This window comes from Camellia sinensis, chromosome 9 (genome assembly GCF_055761805.1).
Source record: "Camellia sinensis isolate YWXY chromosome 9, ASM5576180v1, whole genome shotgun sequence".
Lineage (NCBI taxonomy): Eukaryota > Viridiplantae > Streptophyta > Magnoliopsida > Ericales > Theaceae > Camellia > Camellia sinensis.
Window position 1 is genome coordinate 63,815,669 of NC_138969.1, and position 16,382 is coordinate 63,832,050.

Below are 16,382 nucleotides of genomic sequence, written 5' to 3' on the forward strand. Positions count from 1 at the left end.
TTGAGTTACCTTGTTCCAAAAACAATTCTGGATGTCGAACTTTCATTTCCTCTTCCATTTCCCATGTAGCATCCTCTCCGTAATGCTCCTTCCATTCAACTTTCACCATTGGTATCGACTTGCTTCTCAACTGCTTCACTTGCCTATCGATAATTCGTATCGGCTTCTCTTCGTAGCCTAAATCTTCATTTATTACAATTTCGAAATAGTCGATCACATGTAGCGGATCTCGAACATACTTCCTCAGCATCGAAACATGAAATACATTATGGACTTGGCTCAGTCCTGGTGGCAAGGCAAGTTTGTAGGCAGCGAGGTTAATCTTCTCAAGAATTTCAAAAGGCCCGATGTAACGGGGTGCTAACTTACCCTTCTTCCCAAATCTGGTAACTCCTTTCATTGGCGAAATCTTGAGAAACACGTGGTCCCCGACTTCAAATTCTAATTCCCTTCTTCTTTGGTCGGCATAACTCTTCTGTCGACTCTGTGCAGTTTTGATCCTTTGCTGAACGAGCTTAATCTTCTCGGTTGTCACTTGAATTAACTCGGGACCAAGCAGAGCTTTGTCTCCTACCTCGGTCTAACATATCGGCAACCCGCACTTCCTTCCATACAGTGCCTCATACGGCGCCATGCCAATGCTACCTTGATAGCTGTTATTGTAGGTAAATTCCACTAAAGGCAAATGTACTCCCCAACTTCCTTGGAGGTCCAATACACATAGTCTAAGCATATCTTCAAGTGTCTGAATCATCCTCTCTATTTGTCCATCCGTCTGGGGATAGAAAGCTGTGCTAAACCTCAACTCGGCTCCGAAAGCTCTTTGCAGACTCTGCCAAAATCTGGAAACCAACTTCGGATCTCGGTCTAACACAATTGACATCGGCACTCCATGAAGTCTAACGACCTCATTCACATACAACAAAGCAAGTTTATCGGCGTTGAAGGTGGTCTTAACAGGCAAGAAGTGCGCTGACTTAGTTAGTCTATCCACGATAACCCAAATCGAATCCATACCCTTTTGTGTCTTCGGCAAACCAACTACAAAGTCCATGGAGATGTGCTCCCATTTCCACTCAGGAATTGGCAAAGGTTGAAGAAGTCCTGCTAGCCTTTGATGTTCTGGTTTCACTTGTTGACAATACAGGCACTGCGACACGAACTCGGCTATCTCTCCCTTCATGTTCGGCCACCAAAACGTCTGCTTCACATCCTGATACATCTTGGTGTTCCCGGGGTGGACAGCAAACTTAGAACCATGAGCTTCCTGCAAAATTTTTCTTTTCAAATCTGGGACGTCGGCCACACATAATCTTCCTTCAAACTTAAGCACTTGATTTTCTATGGTGTACCCTGATCTCGGCTTTGTGATAATCTCATCGGCTACCTTCTTCAAGAATTCATCCTCCATCTGTCTTGTCTTTACTTCCTCAACAATAGTCGGCTCCACTAAGATTGAGGTTAGGCATGCCAAATTTCCAACCATCTTTCTGCTCAAAGCATCGGCCACGGTGTTAGCTTTACCTGGATGATATTGGATCTGCATATCATAGTCCTTCAACAATTCAAGCCATCTTCTCTGCCTCATATTCAATTCCTTCTGAGTGAACAAGTACTTCAAGCTTTTATGATCTGTGAAAACCTGACAAGAAGCTCCATACAAATAGTGGCGCCAAATCTTCAAAGCAAATACCACGGCTGCTAACTCTAAATCATGGGTGGGATAGTTCCTTTCATGTGGCTTCAACTGACGAGAGGCATATGCTATAACCTTACCTCTTTGCATTAATACACAACCCAGACCCTTATGCGAAGCATCACTATAGACATGAAACTCTTCATTACCTGATGGTAGTACAAGAACTGGTGCTGCGACTAGCCTCGTCTTCAACTCTTGGAAGGCTGCTTCCCTATCCTTAGTCCATTCATAAGCTACTCCCTTCTTAGTCAGTTGTGTCAACGGAGTTGCAATCCTTGAGAAATCTTTTACGAATTTCCTGTAATAACCAGCTAATCCCAGAAAACTACGGACCTCGGACACATTAGCCGGTCTCGGCCAATTCACCACGGCTTCAATCTTACTAGGATCGACCGAAATACCCTCCTCATCGATTACATGCCCCAAAAATGAAACAGTGAAAAGCCAAAACTCATATTTGTTAAATTTAGCATATAATTTCCGATCCCTCAAAGTCTGTAAGGTAAGCCTCAAATGCTCCTCGTGTTCGGCTTTACTCTTAGAGTAGATCAATATGTCATCGATGAAGACCACCACAAACTCATCTAGGTATGGTTTAAAGACTCTATTCATCAAATCCATAAAGGCCGCAGGGGCATTGGTCACTCCAAAAGGCATCACTAAAAACTCGTAGTGGCCATACCTCGTCCGAAAAGCGGTCTTCTCAACATCCTCGGTTTTGACTTTAAGCTGATGGTAGCCCGATCTAAGGTCAATTTTGGAAAAGACTCGTGCTCCTTGCAACTGATCGAACAAATCGTCTATCCTCGGCAACGAGTACTTATTCTTAATGGTTACCTTATTCAGTTCCCGGTAATTAATACAAAGACGAAGTGTGCCATCCTTCTTCTTAATGAACAATACGGGTGCTCCCCAAGGTGAAGTGTTCGGCCTAATAAAACCCTTATCGAGCAACTCTTGTAGTTGAAGTTTCAATTCCTTAAGCTCGGCGGGGGCCATCCTATAGGGTGTTTTAGAGATGGGCTGGGTACCCGACACGATGTCAACAGCAAACTCTACCTCTCTATCAACTAAGTGACCAGGCAAATCATTTGGAAAGACGTCGGGGAATTCACTAACCACTGGGACGTCGGCTAACTCAACGCTTCCATTCAAATTACTTAATATGCTACACAGATAACCTTGACACCCTTTTTGGATCAATTTATAGGCTTTCATGGATGAAATTAAGTAAGGTGGAGATACTACCCCTTTTCCTTGAAACGTGACCTCGGCTAGGTTCGGGGGTTTTAACGTGACACTCTTTGAAACACAATTTATGGACGCGTGATTTGTCACTAACCAATCCATCCCCAAAATAACATCAAAATGGGTTATGTCCAATGGCATTAAGTCGTCTAACAGTTCAACATTCCCAATCACAACAACACAAGCTCGATAGATGGATGCAACATTCATAGATCTCCCAGATGGAGTAGATATAGATAATACATAATCCAGGGGTTCTAGTTTCCTATTAATCTTCTCGGCAAACTTAGCATAAATGAATGAATGCGTAGAACCCGAATCAATCAATACATATGCACTTTGAGAGCAAATCGAAAGCATACCTGACACCACTGTCTCAGCATTTTGAGTGTCCCCTAGTACTAGTGCAAAAAATCTGCCTTGTCTCATCGGTCCTTTCCCAGCGTTACCTTTCTGCATGGAGCCCGAAGTATTCTCATCTTTCTTACTTCCCCCAGCCTTCATTTTTGGACAGTCCCTCACAAAATGGCCTATTTCACCACATTCGTAACAAGCCCCAGACGCTCGACGACAGACCCCGAAATGTGGCTTCCCACAACTGGAACATATCGGCTTAGTACCACTCTCTTGTCTTGGGTTGCTTGAACTGCCGGCGTTCGCCTTCTTCTTGGTACCAAACTGCGCTCGGCGATTGTCATAACTCTGCCTTTACCTCTGGTTCTCTCCCGTACCCTGGTATCTGTTCAAGTTGGCTTCGGCTAGAATAGCTTTGTCCAACACTCCGGCATAAGTCGGCATGTTGAGCATGTTGACCCGGTCTTGTATCGGCCCACGGAGTCCACTTTCGAACTTCCTAGCCTTCATATATTCATCATTGACCATCTGGGGTGCGTACCTTGCCAACTCTGTAAAGGCACGGTCATATTCAGCTACTGTTCTACTGCCTTGCATAAGAGTCTGAAATTCGGTAGCCTTGCGATTCCGAACACTTAAGGGAAAATGCTTGGTGTAGAACAATTCTAGAAATCGGGTCTAGGTCAAGTCTGGATTGCTTTCTCGAACCATCATCCACCATCTGCGGGCGTCGTCATCTAGTGTAAAAGCGGCTAACGTCACCTTCTGGGTGTCAGTGTTGGGAAAGATCTCGAACAGCTTTTCCATCTCCAAAACCCAAGCCTCGGCCTTCAGCGGTTCTATGCCCCCTTGGAATCTTGGTGGCTTCATTTTCTTGAACTCCCTGATCAGAGCTATCGTGCCGTCCCCATATAAAGCTGGCTGTGGGGGCACTTGTGGTACTGGAGGAGGTGGAGGTGGAACTACATTCCGGCTGTTCGTCTGCTCGACCAGAGTCGATGTAGCACTAGCGTACTGCTGTCTTGTCTGGCTTAACTCGCGGGCCAAACCTCCAACTAGCCTTTCCAGCCTGTCTATTCTGTCCTCCGACTGATCTCGGCCAACTGGAGGTCTACCTCTCCTCATGATGCTAGTTGTACAAATCAAGGGTGCTGCGAAAGTTTAGAGTCCTCTAGCATAAGGGACATTCAAAACAAGATGTGCTGCGAAAGTTTAGAGTCCTCCAGCACAAGGGACTTTCAAACGAGATGTGCTGCGAAAGTTTAGAGTCCTCCAGCACAAGGGACTTTCAAACGAGATGTGCTGCGAAAGTTTAGAGTCCTCTAGCACATGGGACTTTAAAAACAAGATGTGCTGCGAAAGTTTAGAGTCCTCCAGCACAAGGGACTTTCAAACGAGATGTGCTGCGAAAGTTTAGAGTCCTCCAGCACAAGGGACTTTCAAAACAAGATGTGCTGCGAAAGTTTAGAGTCCTCCAGCACAAGGGACTTTCAAACGAGATGTGCTGCGAAAGTTTAGAGTCCTCCAGCACAAGGGACTTTGAAATGAGATGTGCTGCGAGAGTTTAGAGTCCTCCAGCACAAGGGACTTTCCGAGAACGTCATTCAACAAATATGATACGAGATACGAAACTAAGGACAATCATTCATGCTTAGCAAATATCTTTCAAGACAAGCAAGGCAAAGTTCTTCAAAACGTTGATAACATAACTTTATTAGAAATACCACGCACCGTGCTCTTCAAATGTTGGGGTCAGGGCAAGTCCAAGTCCTGACAACACATGACAAAGTCCATTGAATGCACTACTCAAAATAAATCTAGCACACATGCAAATGACCTCGACATTCTTCAAAAACTAAGTTAATCAAGTTGCAACACAGTTTCTTATCCTTGGAAAAACACGCTGGGCAACTACCAGGTCTAGGCCGAGGTCCCACACCTCCTTGCCGAGGTGTAGCCTCGACGGCCACATTCAAAAGTGAATTCGGAAAAAGTCTGGGTTTCCTTCTTGATAAACATGAAGAACATGAGCATGAAAAACTTGAAGAACATGAACATGAGGAAGATGAATGCAAAGATCAAAACTTGTTATACAAAAGCTGAGATTTCAGGCTATAACTACAAAAACGTGGACCTGGGTACCCACACTCAATGATCTTATCAAAACAAACACAAATGCATGAGCTTCGATGCAAACTTTTGGATCAAACGAGACTTTTCTTCAAAAACAAATGAAAACCGTTTTCTCTTTCTAAGACCAACTTTAAATCGATGAATGTTGTGCAAAACAGGTTTGATCGTGCAATGCAGCTAGATGATAAAGAAGAACAACAAGAATAGGTTAAGATTCTAACCTCAAAACTCGAATCTAACGGCTCAAGCTCTAACGATCAAGCTTGGAAGTCACCTTCTCTAGCTCAAACTTCTCCTCCTTCTAACTAGAGCTTCTCTCTCTAAAAAGGCAAGATTGATACAAAAATGAAATGCCTCACACGACAAACACTGACTTAATCCCTCTGTCGGGACATGTGGCATCGGCTGATTCGCTCAACTAAAAAAGGTGACTAACTTGACAAGACAAGACCAAGACAAAGCGTACTCAGCAAGCTAGGTGGCACGAACACACCGACAAGTAACGACATCGGCTAACAACAAGACTCCGGCAATCAAGGGGCAAGGACAACGGCTTGGAAGGACAACACTTGACTAAACTGTGCCACACCCTGGCTTAGGTGCGCCACACCCTAGTCTAGGTCATACCATTCCAGGAACAAAATCACTCATGCAAACATCAAGGATCTAGAACGCCTAGATATTAACATCTCGGCCCAGATGGTGCACATCTCGGCCTAAGCAACGCTCTCCTCGGCCTAGATGGTGACATCTCGGCCTATATGCCAGGGCGAAGATGGGGGTCAACCAACGGGGTTCTAAGATAGTTCTATGTGACAAAGGTTTCAAAGGTGCCTAGGCTTAAGACGACCTCGGCAACACACCAGGCAAGAACAAAGTATGCAAGCAATCATTCAAGCAAAACAAGACAAGATTTGCAAATGTAAAGGTTAACACAAGATCGCCCATAAATGTATGCAAGTATGACTAAGTCAAAATGAGGGTTGTTACAATAATTTACTTTTTTTAAAAAAAAAAAAAAAATTGCCTCATAATGTTAGTAACTAATTACCTGATATATATATATATATATATACTAGGGATGACCCGTGCCTGAAGGCACTGCCAACAATTTTTTTGGTATCACGTGCTACGAAATTCAATGGTAATAAATCAATTCAAAATGGTAATATCACTCCGACTTAAAACTTCACATATAAGAAACTGAAATTGTTTCTACACATTGAATTAGCGAAAGCATTTATAAATTTCAAATAGCAAATTTCAAAATGAAAGTCCAAAAAATGAATTATATATTTGAATGTAGCATATGCAAAGAATCTAGAAATATTTGCTAAACCTAAAGTCTAAATAGCAAATTTTAGATTTTTATCCACGTCAAAATGACACATCTATACACTATAGCAAGTTAGAATGGGATAACTTTCAATAAAAGAATGTTATTAAATTAGTATCATAACTGGTAACCCTTTCGCTTTATCAGGTTTAAATTCCATAAAGGTCAATGAACATTTTGATACAAAAGAATCATCCTAGCTAACCCAAAAATAAATAAATAAATAATTTAACAGGAGAGAGCCAACCAATGACACACCGGTAGAAGCAACGTAACCCAATGTTTCCAATATGGATCAATGACCTACAACAAAATCACTCGCTTAAATTCGCTTTAAAAAACCAGATAGCTATGAAAAATCACATCAAAATGCATATGAGAAATCAGAAGAAATTGTAATGAAGAATAATTGCATCAAAAGAAACTGTAATACGAAAAATCGCATCAAAATACATATGAGAAATCGGAAAATCAATAGCTATGAATTAAGAAGAATTGAATATAACTATTATGGTCAATTGAATTATGTCATTCAATGGCGAAGTGAGAATAGACATATGTATGCATGACTAAAGTAAACAAATGAATAGAAAAGCAAATAATAATATAGATAGATCAATTGAGAATGCCGATAAATCATACAAACCTCCAAATAGAATTAAACTCAAATTTTGTAAGGAGAGCGAATAATTTTCTTTATTAAAACTAAGAGAGTCTTGTTATAAGGAAGAAGAGTTTTTGAAGGCTATAAAACCAAACAAAATTAAAATTTTAAACAATTAAAGCTTACTTTGTGTGAAGTATCCATTTTTGGATGATCATGCTCTTTTGAGTTTTCATTCCTGTGATAATGCATAACTCATTTTCTAGTTGAAGCATTATGTATAACAATTAGTAGGCAACAAAAAAAGAATCAAACTTGAAATTAATGTTAATGAACAAATCTAACTAAAATTAAACCCAAGGTTCATTAAATAAAATTAAGTGTATTATTTTTTCAAACAAAGATTACAATCAAATACTTATAAAAGATACTTACCACAACTGAAAAATGAAAGAGAGAGAATGAAACTGAATTAAACATAATTAAGTAGAGAAACAGAGCAGTTAAAAAGAGAATGAGAAACACATAATTAATATTCCAAATGATATAAACAAAATAGTTACATAGGGGAACTAAATTAAACAAAATAAAGATAAGTTTCCAAAAATCAATACATGAAAATTGATTTTGGAAACCCATTGAAAAACCCATTTTAATAATTGTGCTGGTTCATTTATCATTTTAATATTTTTGGAATCAAAACCATTCATAAAAACATTAAAATCTAACCCATTTTAAAAAAATCATTACATGAATATGGGTTTCTAAAATCTAAACCATTTCAAAAAAATCATTACATGAAATTCACGGCAACATGTAAAATGAAGCTTGTCAAATAAAAATTTAAGATTCTTAATTTTCACATGTAAAATGAAGCCAAGTTGAACAATTTGTTGGAAAAAATGATTTTTGGTGACTTTAATTTAATATTAAAGTGTGGTGACTTTAATTAAATATTAAAGTGGGTCCCAACCTTTTATTGTGTTAGGTCCAAGTGAGCCAAAAACCATTGGGTTTTGAATAAGAAATTGCCAAGAAATCGCCTCATGATGTTAGATCCATGAATAGGATTTTAAAGAGTATTTAAATCCTTTTTCTTGGCTAAAGGGTGTGAATCCTTTGGGCATCCAAACTTTCATATTTTTGGAAAGGGGCTGTGGATGCGTGGTGTTTTAATGACCAGCCTTAAAGGCTGGAGGCTCTTCTTCTCTCCTCTTTACATGTATAAATTGAGACCCTCCTATCAAGTTTCAATATAGAAATTTTTTGCTTCCATTTTACAAGTCAGTTTGCCAGAAAGTTCCTACATTGAGAGAGTGCTGCCTCTGTTCTTGTTCGCTTAGCTAGACAGAAAGTGCTTTTGACGTAGCTGGTTTTGACCGTCGTATCCTGGGAGATAGACGTCGGGATTCCTTAAGCACTCGACCCGTGAGGCAGCGAAATCTGTTTGAAGGAAACTGCTTCCGTGCAGGCTTCGGTTTCGTCTCTTTACCCTTTTATTGTTTTGTGTATTTTTGTTGAAATTTAATTATAATTATCAGCATATGTTCTTGGTATATAATTTGATTTCTTCATAAATCTATTTATTTAATTTCACAATTTGAACAACAAGCTTAAAACAGATTTTCTTATATATATTTTCTATGAAATTGATCGAATAGATTTATATAGACTATTAGGTTAGCTTTGTATAATGTTACTAGGAATTGTTGCGGAATTGCTCACTATTTCAATGATTGTAAATTATGCAATGGTACTCTCTAATTGCTTAGTTTAGTTAGAATTTTCTATCATAATTTGCATGAATTTTAAGGTTATAAAATATAATTTATGGATGTTGCAATTTTGACATGCTAATTCTATTCTAGTTTTAATTTGTTACATGCTTATTATTTTCTAGACTAGATTACATAATTTTATGTATTTTGGAGTTATAGAGTTTTTCGTTATGAATTGTGTGCATGATTAATGTGAATTATTTAATTAGGTGCATTAATCTGAATTATCTAATTGGGTGCATTAATGTGAATTATTTAATTAGGTGCATTAATCTAAATTATCTAATTGGGAGCATTAATCTAAATTATCTAATTGGGTGCATTCATGTGAATTATTTAATTAGGTGCATTAATCTAAATTATCTAATTGGGAGCATTCATCTGAATTATTTAATTGGGTGCATTAACTTTGAATTTAACTTATTTATTTGGAGTTAATAGTTTAAATGTTTATTATGAATTAATTTCATTCATAACCCATCAGTATAGAACTTTATTTTACAGTTTTAATTTACACTTTAATTAAATATTAAAGTCACCAAAAATCATTTTTTCCAACAATCCCCCATATGAATAAAAATTGACCGAAAGACTCAACAAACGGACATCGTTCAACAATAATGACTCGAAGAGAGAGTACAACGAACTAACCCCGACATCAGAGAAGGTAGCTTTTGGCTTTGAACCTCTCCTAGTGAAAACCTATCGAGTTTACTGGCTGATCAGTGAATAAGACATCTTGAACTGCTCTGCCGTTTATGTAAACTGAGACAATAGATCTCACACGGGAATTACTCCTACCACCATTCTGTTCTCACTGGTGTGCCCTGTGTGGCCCTGGACACTAGCCTTGTCACGCCCCACTTTTTATTACTCGAAGTCATTACCAAATTCATTAACTTAATTCAATTTCAAGGATAACATGTGGAAATAAACTCATAAATTCAATCTGTAGAAGTGATTAACAATACTTTCATTCGTATGCAAAGTAAATATTACATGAACATACTTAATAAATAGCCCGTGGGCTTACATCACATAAGGTACAAGAAGAATGGTGTAACCCTTTTACAACAATGGCATTCCGCCCACATAAGAGAGGCCCCGTGGCAAACAAATCAGAAGACCCAATTCTTGCAGCACATTCTGCTCAACACCTAAAAAAGATTCAACAACGTGGGATGAACATATAGTCCAGTAGGGAACTCAACATGGCCCTCAACAATAACAACATACAGATAGCTATGATCATGAACACCCATTCTCATACTAGAATAGTAATGTGACAATTTATACAAAATACATATGTATGAACTTTTCTTGAAAACAACCATTTCAATCAACGCCATAGGCGATTCATCTTTCCTCTTCTTTTCATTACTCCCCGTTCCCAATCTTTCATAACATTAATTGTAGGAACCCACATTTTATGTCTTCGTCATGTTCATGAGCATCTGTATGATTATGGCTTGTTAAGCTTGCATGTGTATGTTTGTGACTTGTTTCGCTTAAGCGAGTGAGATCCATGCCTTGTTTTGAAGCCTTGTGATTTGTCTAAGTGTTGTGTGCTTGTCTTGTTCCTTCCTTGATGTGAAACTTAGGTCACGCCTTGCCTGAGTTTTGTTAGCCGATGTTATTCCAAGCCTAGGTTACGTTATGCCTAGATCATTCCAAGCCGAGGTCATCCTCAGTCTAGAAGTATCTTGGAACCCCTTGTTGACCTCCGTCCTTGCCTTGTCCACATTAGCCGAGATATTACCTTGCACCCAAGTGATCTCGTCCTGGAGTGGTATGACCTAGACCGAGGTGTGGCGCATCTAGGCCAAGATGTGGCACAGCTTAGTCAAGTGTTGTCCTACCTAGCCGAGGTCATTGTCACCTTAGTTGCCGAAGTCCTTTTGTTAGCCGATGTCACCCCTTGCCGGAGTGCCATTCCGTGTAGCTTGTTAGATACGCCTTGTTATTAGCCGATGCCATTGCCTCGTCAGAGAGCCCATACCGCTTTACTTGTTGAACACCCTTCCACCATGCTTTGTCTGGTCTGTCAGCCACCTTTTCAGGGAAAACCCAACCAGTCGCCGCCACGTGTCTCAGCAGAGGGTTAACCCCAGAACCGGGTAAAGAAAACTATCATTTGGAATCATAACCTTGCCTTGTAGAGAGAGAAACTCTAGGAGGAAGAAGGAGTTTTAGAGTGAGGAAGTAAATCTTCAAGCTTGATTCCTAGAGATCGAACCGTTAGATCCGTGTTCTAAGGTTAGATTCTTGATCTGCTCATGATGTTCTTTATGTTCATGTTATTGCATTGCATGATCGGATATGATTTGTAAACCATGCATTGTTTTGGAGTTCGGTTTTAGAAAGAGAAAATGACATTCATGTGTTCTTCAAGAAAAAGTCTTGTTTTGATCCGAAAGCTTGCATAAAGAATCATGTTTTTGTGTTTATTTCCGCAAGAACTTCAAGTACGGGTACCCAAGTCCATGTTTTCAAACTCGTAGCATGAAAATCCCAGATTTGTGATAACAGATTGTGATTGAACATTCATATTTTTCATGTTTTCACACTCATGTTCTCCATGTTCATCAGCAGAGGGAAACCCAGAGTTTCCCGACCTCTTTTCCTTGCATGTGGCCCTCGGGAACACACCTCGGCCTAGACCTGGTTAGTGCCCAGCATGCTTTTCCGAGATCATTTGCATACATAAGAGACTTGTTTGAAAGTGCATTCAATAGGCTTTGCCCTGTGTTTGTAGGACTTGGGCTTGTCTCGACCCCGACGTGTGAAGAACTATGTGAGTGTTATTTTTAATAAAGCTATGTTATACTTGTTTTGATAAATCTCGTTTTGCTTGGTTTTGACAGAAAGTATTTGATTTTAGCATGAATGACTATCCCTATTTGTATATCAAACACTATCTTGTTTTGATGGCTTGTCTTGAAAGTCCTTAGTTGCAGGGGACTATAATGCAACTGCACTCTTGTCTTGAAAGTCCTTAGTTGCAGGGGACTATGATGCAACTGCACTCTTGTCTTGAAAGTCCTTAGTTGCAGGGGACTATAATGCAACCGCACTCTTGTCTTGATATGCCATCACCCCTGGTAATGTGTAGATGTTATTAACATCCAAGGAACTTGAAAGGCCGGCAATGAACTTGATTTTTCCCCTTGATTGTAAAGTATGCTATGTATTGTTTTGAAAGAAATCTTGGATATCAATCATGCAAAACCTTTATTGCTAATATCATTCACTGAGTATCCAAGCTCACCCTCTCTATATATATGTAGGTGATGAGCAAGAAGGCAATGAGGCCTAGACGTGTAGCCGATGTGTTTTTGGGTGCATTGCCGACGTGTTTTGGATTAGCATTTTGTATCATCTTGAAGATTATGCTTCTTAGCTTATATTTCATGTGCACTTGTATATGTCGGCTTGAGAAGCCTTTTGGTCAAGATGTATTTTGTACCTCATTTCCTTATTGTATCTAAGTTGTAAGACTTTGTAAAAATGTATGTCATTTCATTGGACTTAAGCACGGCTCTCATGGACTATTCAGATTCAGTATATATATATATATATATATGTTGCTTCCGCACTTGTAAGCCCCATATTTTATACTCTGATTGTGTGTGATTCTTGTAAGTCGGCCTTCGGTAATCTCGGATTACTAGCCATCACGGCACCAAACTACTAGGGGCGGTTTGGGGGCGTGACATTAATAATACCTTAGGAAATAATTTCGCTAAGCTCACTACACTCTTCCATTTTCCAAACATACACAGATATGCTTTTTAAAATATATGTTTCTTTAAAAAGTCCGTTCTCCTTCACACTTTCCAAAAGACAAATATGACATTTTGGCTTTTTCCCGATACAATCAACTCTATACGGGCACTGTTATAAAAAGAGATAACAACTCACCGACATGCATAAGATAAACCAATGAGGCAACTCGCCCCTCCAAAACCATAATCAACACAATCCATGATATTCCCAAACACACTGAAATATCAACAACAAACTTTGCTCTACTAGCTATGCGCATAGTAAGCCAAAGATACATCTCTCACAACAACATGCCAGTTTACCAGGCGCTAGCTGGAAGGGTATGGTGCCTTATATTCTCAGCTCAGTCAGTTCTCCAGGCGCTAGCTGGAAGGTCACGGTACCTCTGATTCTCAGCGCAAGGTATAACACCACCAATCGAAATGTAACAGGGCATAACCAACATGTACAACATGTATACATAAACCATCCAGATACAAACAATGTGTTAAAGTATATGAACACATAGGTGTGTGTGGAGTCCATCCCCTATCTTCTCACACACACTGGAGTACAACCCCTCTCTCCACCCTAACAAGTATACATATATAATGCATCTCAATATTTCATCACATAAAATGTTCAATCAACAATGGTGTAATGCATACACGACAATTCAACACAACCACGTCATTCTCCACCGATGACCAAGGACAAAACCTCTAGATGCAAATATTTAGTACATCTATTAAAGACTCAATTACTATGAGACCACAAACCTGACAACAACATTAACATGGTAGTTCAAGATACAATTCCACACATGTGTGTGTTCAACACTCATGAAACAACAATCAAATTTTCATACGTATTTCAAAATACCTTTCCCATTTCACAAAACAAGTTCCATATCCCTTTTGTTTTCACAAAATCAACTCCGTCCCTTTTGTTGTTACAAAACCAAATTCATTCCTTTGTTTTACAAAACCACTTCCCTTGATAATAAAGTCATAACTCACATTAGTCCACTATATTCATTTCAAACCATTCCAAAGCCAAAGTTAATCCCTTAGGCATTAACACCTTCACCCAACCCACATCAACACTAGAGATTTACAATATAGATTCACTATCCTCCATTTTAATTTATCAATCAAAATATGATTTAGGGCTTTTTCTTCCATCAACTACAACATGCTAATTTACACTCCAATTAGCCCAAAACATCCATCAATGACACCATAACCATTTTCCAACACCCAACCCTAGGTTCCTGCTCATGATTTCAAGCAAATCCAACATGGATATGATTTTTATGCAATACAAAATTACCACATGTCTATCTATAGACGAAGCATTGAAAAAGAACAAGGAGAATCCCTACCTCAAATGGAGAACTCAAATAGAGAAGATGACCCGAAATCAAAGTGCTCCAAATCCCAAACTTCTGGGATCACAACGAAGCCCTCGACGATCAACACACATCTTACAAAGGCCCAGGGTGAGGAAAACACTCTAGCTAGATCAATCCTAAGAGAGAAGTTAGGTTTTAGAGTGAGGTGCTCTCCAATGGAGGTTTTGAAAAAGTAAGAGAGAGAAAGGAAATCAAAAAGTGATCAAAAAGGTGATTTCACGGACTGATATAAAAATAGGTCCGCTCGAGCGTACAACACCCCGCTCGAGCGTCAGACACAGGTTCACGCTCGAGCGTCCAAAGATCCGCTCGAGCGCCGGATGCACTCTCCCAGAATTTTCTGCAGACGTCCAAAATGCTGAGAGAAGGAAATTCACGCTCGAGCGTCCCAACTGCCGTTCGAGCGGAAAGGCAACAACAAAAACCCGCTCGAGCGTCAAATCGCCGCTCGAGCGTAGAGACCAAAACCTGGGCAAAAATTCTAAGTTTTAAAACACAGTCAACTTATTCCCAACTTGCCCAACACAACCCAAAACTCTAACACAAAGAGTAAGGGATAGAAATGAGGATAAGACAACAACGAATCTACGGAACCGAGTCCGGATTACAGTTAAACAATAACAGGGAATACCGGGATCGCTATAACCTCCCCCCCTTAAAGAATTTCGTCCCCGAAATTTAGAACACGCCAAAAGCACAAGGCCAACTGATAGCACAATACCAACACCCGAGTACTAGGAAAGAAACTATTCTCCCTACAAACCTTCGATCCACTCTTACCAAGGAAGAGGCTAACCAAGGGGATACGTTCCAAACAACAACACTGTAGGCACAAAAGCTACAACAAGACCAACCCTTCTGAAACAGTTTACTCACATCTGACCAGCGCTTCAAGCTAAGTCACTATGCAACAACACGACCAAAGCAAACCTTTTGAGTAAATAATAAGAAAACATTTTTTTTCTCAAGAGACATTTCTCAAAGATAGTCAAATTTTCAATACTGATATTTCAAAATAAACTTTTCATTTTCCGTGCGAAACTCAAAAAAAAAACGTTGTATACATTTTTCACCCACACGGTGTTATCCAAAACACAATCATCCACCGTTTATTTGCCAAAAAGATTCGTTTGGAATTCCTCAAAACCCTTGAATTAAATCAATTTCCCAATAACGTCTTTAGGTGGCCCAACCACCAGAAAAATTTTGTTTTCCATTTTCTTTCCAAAATAACACCATCAACAACCATCACTCACACAGTGATGCCACAACCAACACGGAACATAACTTTTCTATAATGATAGTTAATAGAAATAATAACAGTACTATCAACACAAAAAACATAAGAAATTCAGGGTTTTGCAATTTTGTTCCACCTTCCTTCACTTAACCAATTTAATAACATACACCTAGCTCAGGACCTGGCCAAACAATTAAATGAGATAGTAACTCATATAAAACATTTTTTTTTTTTCACAATAGATAAGCATATGAGCTATATCAATCTTTCAATAGATACACATTTTGGTGCTGTATCATCGGAGTCCATCCCCTATCTCCTCCCAAACAATATACATATATAATGTATAAAAAAAAATCCAATCATTCACAATGATCAATCAATGCACAAATTTGCTGTATTATTATAACCGTCATATTGAATGACACAATCGGATGATTAGTTTCAGTTTTCCCTAATCAACATACAAGTCTACAACGAATGAGACTAACCTCAAGGTGACAAATGTCAACCCAAAATCCCATACCAAAAGCTGACTAATCAACTTAACAATCCACCACTCTCAGTAAACCACACACTGAAGTGCCACTAACCCCAAACACGGAGTTCCCCACACAAACCCCCCCAAATTTTGGAATCTCAACGGATCTCCTAAAATCAAACCACATCAACACTGTGCTTAAGGGAATTACTACCTCCCCTCCATGGCTACGTAGCAAGCCTGCTCATCTCCTCGACCGAAAACCGACTTGGTAAACCTCAATTACAACAACCCAATCACGAAGGAAAATTTTGACCAACGCTATTCTCA